The sequence below is a fragment of the Bubalus bubalis genome, chromosome 16, assembly GCF_019923935.1.
Source record: "Bubalus bubalis isolate 160015118507 breed Murrah chromosome 16, NDDB_SH_1, whole genome shotgun sequence".
NCBI lineage: Eukaryota > Metazoa > Chordata > Mammalia > Artiodactyla > Bovidae > Bubalus > Bubalus bubalis.
Window position 1 is genome coordinate 62,822,760 of NC_059172.1, and position 13,575 is coordinate 62,836,334.

General features: G+C 41.1%; 1 long non-coding RNA gene across 1 annotated transcript in view; it reads right to left on the reverse strand.

Moving 5' to 3' along the window:
- Nucleotides 1-1,877: 1,877 nt before the first annotated feature.
- LOC123329822 overlaps nucleotides 1,878-13,575 on the reverse strand; it is a 32,542-nt gene continuing 20,844 nt past the window's right edge. The window contains exon 3 of the long non-coding RNA XR_006545413.2: nucleotides 1,878-4,277. This is a non-coding gene — a long non-coding RNA (uncharacterized LOC123329822). The remainder of the gene's footprint in view (nucleotides 4,278-13,575) is intronic.

Below are 13,575 nucleotides of genomic sequence, written 5' to 3' on the forward strand. Positions count from 1 at the left end.
CACGACTGAAGCGACTTAGCAGCAGCAGTGGCAGCAGCAGCTTACGGGATTGTTGTGACGATTAAATAAAACAGATGGAAAGCAACTATCTACCCAGATCTGCCTCAAGGGGGCTTCAAAATAGTCGCTCTTTCCCTGTCCTCACTTGTCACCAGCTCTGCAGAGCATCATTGTTGTTGTTGCTGTCGTTTAGTTGCTCAGTCATCTCCAACTCTTTTGTGACGCCATAGGCTGTAATTTGTCAGGCTCCTCCGTCCATGGGATTTCCCAGGCAAGAATACCATAGTGGGTTGCCATTCTCTTTTCCACATCTATTTTATCTTTAGGATCCATGTGTTTCATCAGCATTTTTAGATTCTATGTTTTAATTTCAAAGATCATTTTAAAAAATAGCCCTTATAGTTGGGGGAGGATAGATAAATCAGGAGCTTGGGATTAACATATACATACTACTATATATGGGCTTCCCTGGTGGCTCAGATGGTAAAGAAGCTGCCTGTGATGCAGGAGACCAGGGTTCAATCTCTGGGTCAGGAAGATACCCTGGAGAAGGGAATGTTTACCCACTCAGTACTCTTGGCTGGAGAATCCCATGAACAGAGGAGCCGGTGGGCTACAGTTCATGGGATTGCAAAGAGTTGGACACAACTGAGCAACTAACACTTTCACTTCCATATGTGGGTTTCTCTGGTGGCTCAGACAGTAAAGAATCTGCCTGCAGTGTGAGAGACCTGGGTTTAATCCCTGGTTTGGGAAGATCCCTGGAGAAGGGAACGGCTACCCACTCCAGTATTCTTGCCTGGGAAATTCCATGAACAGAGGAGCCTGGGAGGCTGTACTCCTTGGGGGTCACAAAAGAGTTGGACACAACTAAGTGACTTTCACTACCATATATAAAATAGATAACCAACAAGGACCTGCTGTATAGCATGGGAAACCCTACTCAATATTTTGTAATAACTTTTGTGGGGAAAGAATTATATGTGTGTGTGTGTGTGTGTATAAGTCGCTCAGCCATGCCTGACTCTGTGACCCCATGGACTGCAGCCTGCCAGGCTCCTCTATCCATGGAATTCTCAAGGCAAGAACATTGGCATTCCCTTCTCCAGGGGGTCTTCCCGATCTAGGGATTGAACCCAGGTCTTCTGCATTGCAGGCAGATTCTTTACCATCTGAGCCACCAGGAAAGCCTATATATACAACAACCACAATGCTATATAACTTGAAACTAAACAACATTGTAAGTCAACCACACTCCAATAAAAACTTTTAAATAGATTTTATTTAAAAATCTATATGTTTAAAAGTTTAAACATATATGTTACTTTTATTTTTTAATATTTCTTTCTTTATTTTATTGTTTGTGTTGGGTCTTCGTTGCTATACACAGGCTTTCTCTAGTTGCAGAGAGCGGGGGCTCACCTCTAGTTGTGGCATGCAGGCTTCTCATTGTGGTGGCTTCTCATTGCAGAGCACAGGCTCTAGGCGAACAGGCTGTCATTGCAGCTCATCAGCTCAGTTGCCTGCGGCATGCAGGATTTTCCCAGGCCAGGAACTGAACTGGTATCCCTTGCATTGCAAGACAGATTCTTAACCACTGGACAACCAGGGAAGCCCTGTATGTTATTTTTTTTTATTTAATTTTATTTTATTTTTAAACTTTACATAATTGTATTAGTTTTGCCAAATATCAAAATGAATCCACCACAGGTACACATGTGTTCCCCATCCTGAACCGTCCTCCCTCCTCCCTCCCCATTCCATCCCTCTGGGTCGTCCCAGTGCACCAGCCCCAAGCATCCAGTATCGTGCATCGAACCTGGACTGGCAACTCGTTTCATACATGATATTTTACATGTTTCAATGCCATTCTCCCAAATCTTCCCACCCTCTCCCTCTCTCACAGAGTCCATAAGACTGTTCTATACATCAGTGTCTCTTTTGCTGTCTCGTACAAAGCGATCTTGAGAAAGAAGAATGGAACTGGAGGAATCAACCTACCTGTATGTTATTTTTAACAAAGCATCTTTGAATTGGTCATTCTTAATTGAAAGATATGTTCGAATAAGACTTTAACTTCTTCAGTTGATGATTCTCAAAGTTTCAGGAAACAGTGCTACAAATAATCTGAAATTATTTTATCAACAACAAGTTGCATGTGACAAAAATGTATTTGTACACAAGGCTAGAAATAGAGCCTATATGTTATCAGGAAAATAGATACTGTTATTTGTTTTGTTTTTAGGAAAGATAAGAAGCTACATTATGCAGTAATGATATTTAAAATGTTTCCACATTGTATCAAATCAGTACAAAAGGGGGAAAAAAATCATAGTTCACAATTAATAGCAAAAGTCAGTAGTGTCTAAGAGAATTAAATGAATTAAAGGATGTCCCTGGGACTCAACTAATGAAATTATATTGAAAAGGGAAAGGTATGGGCTGGATTCAGGTCTGCATTTCAATAGGGTTGTTGTACATTACATGAACACATCATAAACTCTACTGGAGTAGGGTTTGTCTTATTTCCTCAGTGCCCTAAACAGTACCAAACTCAGAGAGACAGTCACCCAGCATTTCTGAATAATGAGCCTCACCTTCCTCGTAATCATCTTATTCCTTCTACTCTTATTATCTTTATATCCTTAACTTTCTGCTTTTTAAATCTTGTATTTCTGTTAGCTACCTTAAACCCACATGAATAAAGTAGGATTTTAGAAAATCAATATACCTATTTTCTGGTTTTGTTTTTGTTTTTGTTTTTTTTTTTTTTTGGACTGTGCTGGGTCTTTGTTGAAGCACGTAGGCTTCTCTAGTCATGGCATGTGGGCTCAGTAGTGCGAGGGCTTAGTTGCCCCAAGGCATGTGGGATCTTAGTTCCCAGACCAGGGATCGAACCCTCATCCCCTGCATTGAAAGACAGATTCTTAACCCGTGGACCACCAGGGAAGTCCCTAGAAAATCAATACACTTTGAGGAACAGGCTGTCAGGGATTCTCATATGCGGCCTCTTTCTTTGATTTTACCTCTGGAGAGTTGTCTCCACCACTTTCGCATTAGACCCACACCGAACCACGGCTCCTCCTGGGAGTTCCCAGGCAGGCCTCACTGATGACACCATCCTATATCTTTTCACTATTGAGCCGTCCAGTTAAATAGTAGCAACAAGCATTTGAATTTCTTGATAAGTGCTTCATCCTCCAAAGTAATGTTAAAGTCTAATTAACGGAAATTAAGGGCTTCCCTGGTGGCTCAGTGGTAAAGAATCCACCTGAAATGCAGAAGACAAGGGTTTGATTCCTTTGGGTCAGGAAGATCCCCTAGAGAAGGAAATGGCAACCCACTCGAGTATTCTTGCCTGGGGAATCCTACGGACAGAGGAGCCTGGCGGGCTACAGTCCATGGGGTCAAAAGAGTCAGACATGACTTAGCAACTAAACAACAAAAATAACAGAAAATAACAGAGAGCCAACTTTTTCCAGAGGTAATTGACCAGGGCTTGCTAAACTCTCCCCAAGCACCTTGCAATGCACCTCCTTTCAGGCAGAGTTCTTGCCTCTCAAAGGAGAAACCAGTTACCAAACCAGGTTCCTTTATATGATGCTCAGCAAGGTAAATGCTGAGATGATGAGGTTTGCAACAGAGAAATGGCTTATTCATGAAGCAGCCAAATGAGAAGATGGGAGAAGAACTCCAAGATCTGCCTTGTCAAAGTCAAGGGGCTTGAAATATTCACGGGTTAAAGAAGCAGAGTGGTCTTAGGCATTCAGAAAGATGAGTGGAGGCAGGGAAAAGGTCAGGTAATCAGTGTTCTACTCAGGTCCAGTTTTAGAGTCAATGATCCCAAATAGTCTCAGCTGGTTCAAACTGGGCAAGAGCTGATTCCAAATTCCTAGGCTACGTGAACCTATGAGGACACGCAATCGGCAACGAAGTGATTAAAGGCAAGCTTGCGCTTGCTCAAGTAGGGCAGGCTATAAGCAGAAGGAAGTTTTAAGAAGCTTTTCCCTTACCTGCTGTTCTGTAAGATAAGCTCAAGAATTTCTGATAGTCACCAGTTTCTGTTAAAGCTGTGGGGCATGGTTTCAAAGCCCTGCTAGCCGGTCACATGAAAAGGATGTCCAAAGCTTCCTCCTCCTCCTGTTGGGGGTGCAGTTTCGAGTTCCTTTTCTGCTGGGGGTTGGGGAGTAGGGAGCGCAGAGTTCTATTCTTGTCTCATTTCAGTCCTTCACCCACCAACGCAGACCACGAAGTGCCCTCAATGCTTTTATTTCTGCCTAAAAAAAAAATGAATGAAATCAATTTTCAATTGGGGGGAGCTATGGACTCTAATGTTGGAAGGAGGAACTTAAAAGTTTCAGCCTCCCTCTCAATGAGAAAGAGATCTTTGAACACACCCTGAGACAATTTTCCGACTCCTACTTAAATGCCAGCAATCTTGGCTCCTTGCCACAGTAACACAAAGCATTTTGGGAAGTTATGATGCAAAGTCTTCATAGACCCCTGGTATCCAGCTTTTGGATTCCATGGACCTAGATAGAATGCTAATTTTTCCAGAGAGGACCAATTTTTTCTCATTTTGCCAAATAAAAACATTTTAAAAAGTAAACAGATGAGTGGGAGAGGGATCTACTATCTGTAATCTACAAGGACCATACTTTCATTTTTAAAAGGACATTTTAATTATAAAATGTCAAAATGCTATAAAATTAGAATTAAAAAGCAGGCCTGTAAATAAATTTTTGTGTTCTCTTTTTAAAGTCTCATCATTTTACTCTCAATTTCTCTCATTCTTTTGACAAGCGTGTGTTGATCGAGACTGTCATCAGCCTGGAATTTGGCAACAACTGAGTGTAAGACAGGGATCACGTTTCCCAAAAGCTGTGTGACCTTGAGCAGTTTATTTGATACCCCCAACCCTAATCCCAGCAGCAGAACTTTGCAAATGAGGCCATGTGGCCAAATTCCTGTGCCATTCCAACTGTTCTCTGGACACACAGTTCAGGATTAAAGCCACAGATGTGACCAATAAAAAGTCTCGAGCAAAGATAGAATAATGAACTATTGCAATAGTAAACTTCTCTCCAAATTCTATAAAATGAAAACAGACTGAGCAAGAGTCCTGGATGCACACACCTGGCACACTAAAATTAAAATTAAAACATACTATACCCATCTGTCCCATCTGAATCACATTAAATTAAAACATACTATACCTTGACTTTGTCCCATCTGAATCTTAAATGCCAAGTCGGAATAAGCAGGTACTAACTAGGCAGCAGAAGAGTACAGTGCACAAACACCCCGCAGGAGCTGGCAGCGGTGGGTGGGATGGTGTTCTAGGCCCAGCTTTGCCTCCAAGTCTATAGCTTCAGGCAAGTTTAATCTAAAATGAGGGAGCTTGATTAAAATGATTAGGGCCAGTTCCGCTTGAAAATTCTTAATGTCGGGTACAATAGTTTGTCATCTCTCTGAAAATGTGTCAGCTTCAGGGAATGAGAGGGGTAGTATACATCTTCTGAGTAACTGACCACTGCTGCTGCTGCTAAGTCGCTTCAGTCATGTCCGACTCTGTGCGACCCCATAGACGGCAGCCCACGAGGCTCCCCTGTCCCTGGGATTCTCCAGGCAAGAACACTGGAGTGGGTTGCCATTTCCTTCTCCAATGCATGAAAGTGAAAAGTGAAAGTGAAGTCACTCAGTCGCGTCTGACTCTTAGCGACCCCATGGACTGCAGCCTACCAGGCTCCTCTGTCCATGGGATTTTCCAGGCAAGAGAACTGGAGTGGGGTGCCATTGCCTTCTCCGCAATTTTCAGCAGTGGAGACTAAAGTTCACATAGGTTAAAATTCTCCTAACACTAACGTTCTGTCTTGAGTGGAATCTGAATGAACTGGCCTTGCTAATCACATCTCTCCCCTTCCCGTTTACTACACTTGCTCACCTTTTTCCTATGACACCTTTCCACGACTTTTCAGTCTTTCCATAAAAACACTCATGTTTATACCCTTAGTCAACATCTCCCAGACTTCCCTGGTGGCTCATGGCGAAGACTCCACCTGCCAAGTGCAAGAGCACAAGACAGAGGTTTGAGCCCTGGTCCAGGAGGATCCCACGTGCCGCGGAGCAACCAAGTCCACGGGCCACAACTGTTGAGCTTGTGCCGTAGAGCCTGGGAGCCGTTAACTGCTGAGCCCACATGCCGCAACTACTGAAGGCCGCGTGTCCTAGGGCCTGTGCTCCACATGAGAAGCCACCACACTGAACCACACACCACAGCTAGAGTAAGCCCCTGTGCACAACGAAGACCCGCCGCAGCCGAACTGCAAAATGAATAAAATTATTATTTTTTTAATCTCCCCATTACCGGAGGTGTTAGCTAACACTGCGGTAGTAGTCATAGAGCAAGATAAAAGTGTTATCAGTATTCTGTACACTTAATTTTTAAAATATTTATTTATTTTTGGCTGCTCTGGGTCTTTGTGGCTTTTACATGGGCTTTCTCTAGTTGCAGCAAGAGGGGCGGCTGGCTCTTCATTACGGTGCTCAGGCTTCTAATTGCAGAGGCCCCTCTAGTTGCTGAGCGTGGGCTTCAGTCATTGGAGCACACAGGTTCAGTAGTCGTGGCCCATGGGCTTAGATGCTCTGTGACAGGTGGAATCTTCCGGCACCAGAGAACAAACCTGCATCCCGTGCACTGGCAGGCAGATTCCTATCCACTGAGCCACCAAGGAAGTACCTGTTGTACACTTTACACTTGCCCAATGTTATATGTCAATTATATCTCAATATAGTTGAAAAAAATCACTTGGGTTTACTCATTTCTTCATGTCTTCATTTCTTTGTGATGGCTCCCATGTCACTTCAAACATATAAATTTGTATACTTTTCTCTTGTTAAAAAGATGAATAAATAAAAAATAAAGTTCAGTCTCATTCTTTCTACTGCCCCAACTTGCCTACACAGAATAGTATGTAAAGAAAAGAGTTTACTGATACATAATTCAGATACCAAAGAATTCAATTCAGTGGTTTTTTAGTATATTCACAAGATTTTGAGACTATCCCCATTATCTAATCCCAGAACATTTCCATCACCCCAAAGAGAAACCCCAAACCAACTAGCAGTCATTCTCCATTCTCCTTGTCTGCCAGGCCCCTAACAACCACTTTCTATCTCTATGGATCTCTTTACTGATAATGACTAGTTTATTCTCTGTATCTATAGGTGTGTTTCGTTTTATTATTTGTGTTCATTTGTTTTATAGTTCAGATTCCACATATAAATGACAACATACAGTCTTTGTCTTTCTCTGTATGACTTATTTCACTAAATATAATAATCTCTAGGTCCATACATATTGTTGCAAATGACAGAATTGTATTCCCTTTTATGTTGGAGTAATAGGCAGTTATGCATGTATGTTTTGTGTGTGTGTACATTTTGGTTTGTTTCCTTTTCCTTAAAAGAAAGATTCCAAAAAATATTGCTATAATTTATGTCAAAGAGTGTTTTGCCTATGTTTTCTTCTAGGACTTTTCCAGGTTTACACTGTGGTCTTTAATCTATTTTGAGTTTATGGTCATATACAGCATGAGAAAATATCCCAATCTCATTATTTTACATGTAGCTGATTTTTTCCAGCACCACTTATTGAAGAGCCTATCCTTTCCCATTGTATATTATTGCCTACTTTGTCATAGATTAATTGGCCAAAAGTCATAGATTAATTGACCAAAAGTCATAGATTAATTGAATGTTGAAGTTTGTCCAAATCTTTTTCTGTATCTATTGAGATGATTATATGATTTTTATTCTCTGACCTTTTATTCTTTTAATTTAATTTTATTTTTTATTATTATTTTTAATTTAAATTTATTTATTTTAATTGGAGGCTAATTACTTTACAGTATTGTATTGGCTTTGCCACACATCAACATGAATCCGCCACAGGTGTACACATGATCCCCATCCTGAACCCCCCTCCCCCCTCCCTCCCCGTACCATCCCTCTGGGTCATCCCAGTGCACCAGCCCCAAGCTTCCTGTATCCTGCATTGAACCTGGACTGGCGACTCATTTCATATATGATATCATACATATTTCAATGCCATTCTCCCAAATCATCCCACCCTCTCCCTCTCCCACAGAGTCCAAAAGACTGTTCTATCCATCTGTGTCTCTTTTGCTGTCTCGCATACAGGGTTATTGTTACCATCTTTCTAAATTCCATATATATGCATTAGTATACTGTATTGGTGTTTTTCTTTCTGGCTTACTTCACTCTGTAAAATAGGCTCCAGTTTCATCCACCTCATTGGAGCTGATTCAAATGTATTCTTTTTAATGGCTGAATAATACTCCATCGTGTATATGTACCACAGCTTTCTTATCCATTCATCTGCTGATGGACCTTTTAAAGTCTTTTTGAAATTCATTTATTTACTGGCTATGCAGGGTCTTCACTGCCGCATGGGCTTTTCTCTAGTTAGAGTGAGCGGGGGCTACTCTCAAGTTGCAGAACACAAGCTTCTCATTGTGGTGGCTTCTCCTGCTGTGGAGCATGGGCTCTAGGGCACGTGGGCTTCAGTAGCTGTGGTGTGAGGGCTTAGCAGTTGTGGCTCCTGGGCTCTACGGCACAGGTTCAATAGTTGTGGCACACAGGCTTAGCTGCTCGGCAGCATGTAAGATCTTCCCAGACCAGGGATCAAACCCATGTCTCATGCATTGGCAGGCAGATTCCTTACTGCTGAGCCACCAGCCCCTATTCTTTAAATTTTTAATGTGGTGTATCACATTGACTGATGTGCAGATATTAAATTATTCTTGCCTCCCTGGGATAAATCCCACTTGACCAAGGTGTATGATCCTTTTAATATTGTTAATGTAATGATTTGATTTCCTAATATTTTGTTGAGGATTTTTGTGTCTATGATCATCCATGATGTGTGTGTGTGTGCTAAGTCACTTGTCTTTGTGACCGTGTGGACCATAGCCCGCCAGCCTCTTCTGTCCATGGGATTCTCCAGGCAAGAATACTGGAGTGGGTTCCCATGCCCTTCCCCAGGGGATCTTCCCAACCCAGGGATCAAACCACCTCTCTTATATCTCCTGCATTGGCAGGCATGTTCTTTACCGCTAGCACCACCTGGGAAGCTCTCATCCATGATATTTGCCTATAATTTTCTTTTTCTGTGATATCTTTATCAGGTTTCAGTATCAAGGTGATGCTGGCTTTGTTGAATGAGTTCAGTGCAGTTGTCTTGAAATTTTTTGGAATAGTTTAAGAAGGATAAGTAAGTCTTTTCTAAATGTTTGGTAGAATTCACCTGTGAACCTATCTAGTCCTGGACTTTAGTTTGTTGGAAGTTTTATTTTATTACTGATTCAATATCACTACCTGTAATTGGTCTGTTCATATTTCCTGTTTCATCTTGGTTCAGGCTTGGGAGATTGCACGTTTCTAGGAACTTGCCTATTGCTTCTAGGTAGTCCATTTTATTATAGTTATTTTAGTAGTCTCTTAGGCACCGTTGTATTTCTGTGGTGTTGGTTTAACTTCTGCTTTTTATCTGATTTTATTGATTTGGGTCCTCCCTTGGACCCTGGGATCTCTGGGGGTTTCAGGTCTAGTGCCTGTACACCGGAGTGTGGGGACAAGTCCTGGGCCTTCTAGTGGAAGGGCCTTGTCCAGTAGCGGCTCTGGGCTCTGGGGGTATTAAGGCAGCCTGTCTGCTGGTAGCTGGTGCTGTGCCCCACCCCGGGTAGTTGCTTGGCCTGAGGTGTCCCATTATTGGCGTCAAAAGCCTGGTGGGTAGGGCTGAGTCCTGGCACTAATAAGCTAGGGGAAGGATAAAAAACACGAGACTTGCAGCACCAGTGTCCTGTGGCAGATCGAGCTCCCAGGAATGGCTGCTGCCAGTGTTTATATCCCTGGGATGAGCCCCAGTTTCCTCTTGCCTCTGCAGGAGACTCTCCAAGATCAGCAGGTGGGTCTGATCCAGGTTCCTTTCCCATTACTGCTTCTGCCCTGGGTCCTGGAGCATGTGAGATTTTGTATGCATGCTTTAAGAGTGGATTCTCTATTTTCCCCAGCCCTGTAGGTCTCCCAAAAGTAAGCTCTGCTGGCCTTCAAAGCCAAACCTTCTAAGGGCTTGTTTTTCCAGTTCAAGACCCCCAGGCTGGTGAGCTTGATGTGGGGCTCAGATCCCTTATTCCTTGTGGAGAACCTCCAGAATTGTCACTATTTTCTCAGGGGGTATGGGTCTCGACAACTCCTCACCTCTTACTTGTCCCCTTGTGGTTCCTTCTCTATGTCTTTACTTGTAGATCTTTTCTGGTAGAAACCAGCCTTTCTCATCAATAGTTGCTGTACAAATAGTTGCAGTTCTGTGTGCCCATGAGAGGAGGTGAGTAGAAGTGGAGTCCTTCTACTCCACCATCTTTCCACACTGTCTTGATTACAATACCTTCATAGTTTTGAAATTGCTAAGTGTGAGTTCTCCAACATTATTGTTGTTATTGTTTCAAGATCATTTTGGCTTTTATGAGTTCCTTGTTGTAGTTTTCAGTATATAATCTTGCATTTCTTTTCTTAAATGTATTGAATATCTTTACTGAATATCTTCAAGTTTATTGATACTTTCTTCTGCCAGTTAAAATCTGTTCTTAAGTCCTTCTAGTGAATTTTTCCTTTCAGTTTTACTTTTCAACTACAAATTTTCTGTTTGGTTCTTTTTATCATTTCTATCTCTTTATTAATATTCCTTTTTTGTTGAGACATCATTCTTACACTTTTCTTTTATTCTTTAAACATGGCTTCTGTTAGTTCTTTGAACATATTTACAATAATTGAATTAATATTTCTGTCTAGTAAATCCAACATCTGGACTTCTTCAAGGATGGTTTCTATTGGCTTGGATTTTTTTTTCTATAAACAGAACATATTTTTGTTCATTTGTATGTTTCATAATTTTTTGTTGAAAATTGAACATTTAAAAAAATATAATGTGACCATTGACCATTCTGTACACCCAATTCCCCTCCTTCCTAGGATTTGTTGTAGTTCCTGTTGGTTATTATTTGTTGTTGCTGCTGCTGTCTGTTAAGCAACTTTTCTAAATTCATTCTGCAAAGTCAATATTCCTTATTATGTGTGGCCACTGAAGTCTCTGCTCAGTTAGCTGGTTGTTGTTTAGTTGATAAATCCAACTCTTTGCAACCCCATAGACTGTATCCCACCAGGTTCCTCTATCCATGGGATTTCACAGGCAAGAATACTGGAGTGAGTTGTCATTTCCTTCTCCAGGGAATTTTCCCAACCCAGGGATCAAAACTGGGTGTCCTACTTTGCAGGCAGATTCTTTATTACTGAGCCACAGCGGAAGCCCTCAGTTAGCTTAGAAGTCAGTTAATGAATAGACAGAGATTTCCTAAACATCTTGAACCAATAAGTCTCTCAGCCTTTGGCAGCTTCCTCTTAGCTTCCTCTGTGTGCATTTTAAGGCATGAGTTCACTGGTCGAATGAGCATTTTACAACTCTGCCTTAGCTGCATTCTTCTCTCGTGTAGACCCTCAAGGTCAGCCACAGATGAGATAAGGGCTTTCTCAGATCTTTTCTGGGCCTGTGCATAGCTCTGTTCATGCAGGTGGACTTTCAGATTCCCAGGGATTTGTCAGAGCTTGCCAAGGCCCCTAGTCAAAACCTCATTCTCCAGTTTTTTCTTTTACATTTTTGCTCAGCTCCTTGTTAGTTGCAACCACTGCCTCAGGCAGCTGCAATGTTAAAAAAACTTTCCAATGATAAAGAATTTTAAATAAGAACTCAGAGTAAATAACCCAAAAGTAGGCACTGTCGTGCACGTCACCCAGTTGTGTCCAACTCTTTGTGACCCCAGGGACTGTAGCCCACCAGACTCCTCTATCCATGGAATTTTCCAGGCAGGAATACTGGACTGGGTTGCCATTTCCTTTCCCAGGGGATCTTTCTGACCCAGGGGTTGAACTCGTGTCTCCACATTGGCAGGCAGATTCTTCACCACTGTGCCGCCTGGAAAGCCCATAAAAGTAGGAATTAAGTGGCTCAATAAAGGTCACAAATCAATAGCCTAAAGTAGTCAGGACTCATAACACAAAAGAGAAAACTGAGCTCATAAAAAAAAAAATTGGTAATATAGTGTCAACATATTTTGTTCTTAGTTCTGCATATAACACTGTGTCAGGAAGACACAAAGGATTTTACTGAGTTTACTGGGTTACTGAAAATAGAATATCTTGTGTCAAGGGGACAGCAACTCTTTAGCAGTATTTAATGAAACGTTTTTGCTCAATATTCCCTCTTTTCAAAAGAAACTAGGAATCTAGATTTTGTTCCTTATTTTAAAAATAATAAACAGTGCACAGAACAAAGGACATTTCCAGGTTTAGTTCAGACTGATGTTCACCATTTTGGAAACTCTGTAATACTTGGGTAAAGTCTATGTTAAAGAGAATATAGAAATATCTGATTTAAATAAATGAAGTTCCAAATACAAGCAATGATCTTCTTAACATATGCACAAAACACCAAAATTTATGTTAACAGCAATATAGCTGAAAGATGGTCAGATTGGGTTTCAGAAAATGTTTTTGCAACTTGATTATATTGCTTAGTAAATATACAGGAACATCATTTACTCATCACTCTTTGATGAGAATAAAGTGACACATAGAAAATGCCTGGGAAGTCATAAAATACTTTAAAAATTCATAGCATCATAATTAAATTGTATTAATAATAATTATTAATTTCTTAAAAAAAAACTTTTCACTGACTATTTTCAACAAATATCCTAACAATAATGTTGTTTGCACAGAGAAAGTTCTGAAAGCTCTGAGAATTCATCTTTACAGACAATTTACAAATAGGTCACATAGTGACAACTCTCTGAAAATGAAGCTTTTTGGAGCACTCCAAACCATTCTTTCCCCTCCCTCTTGACCGCTAATTTGCTGGTCTTCATGACTATCACGGTTGCAAGGTTGTTGGTTTCTAAGGCTACCTAAAGAGGTGGGGTGAGAGGGATGGGAACAGGGATGGGAACAAGTTAAAATGTCATGATGCTCACTGTGCTTAATGAGATTTAGCCATTTTTTCTTAGACAAATGCTCCTCGAATTGCTGCAAGTTTTGGTGATTTCTAGAGTCCTGAAAAAGTTGACTTTGTTTTTGCTTATCACTTTTCTAGAGGAGGGGGTTTTTCAGAGGTCCTTGCTCCACCATTTTGTAAGTGCGTCTCTCGAAGAAACATGTATAAATATCTTTTTGACTGAAGTCTACGTTTTTTGTTTTCCTTCTACTCACACAATAGAATACATCTTTCCTCTTCTCTCCTTCAGTGAGTGAATTAAAATCAGAGAAGAAATATGAAAAAACACATTTTCCGATTTTCTTCAGTAGTTTCCTTGTGTTATAGAGGAAAGTGTTAGGTAGGAGAAAGCTGTTTCTTTCCAAAGAAACAAATATAAATCCATAAGTACAGGCTTTCCAGTTCTGTGATAGTTACAAAATGAACTGGGACAGGAAGATGTGTTCGAT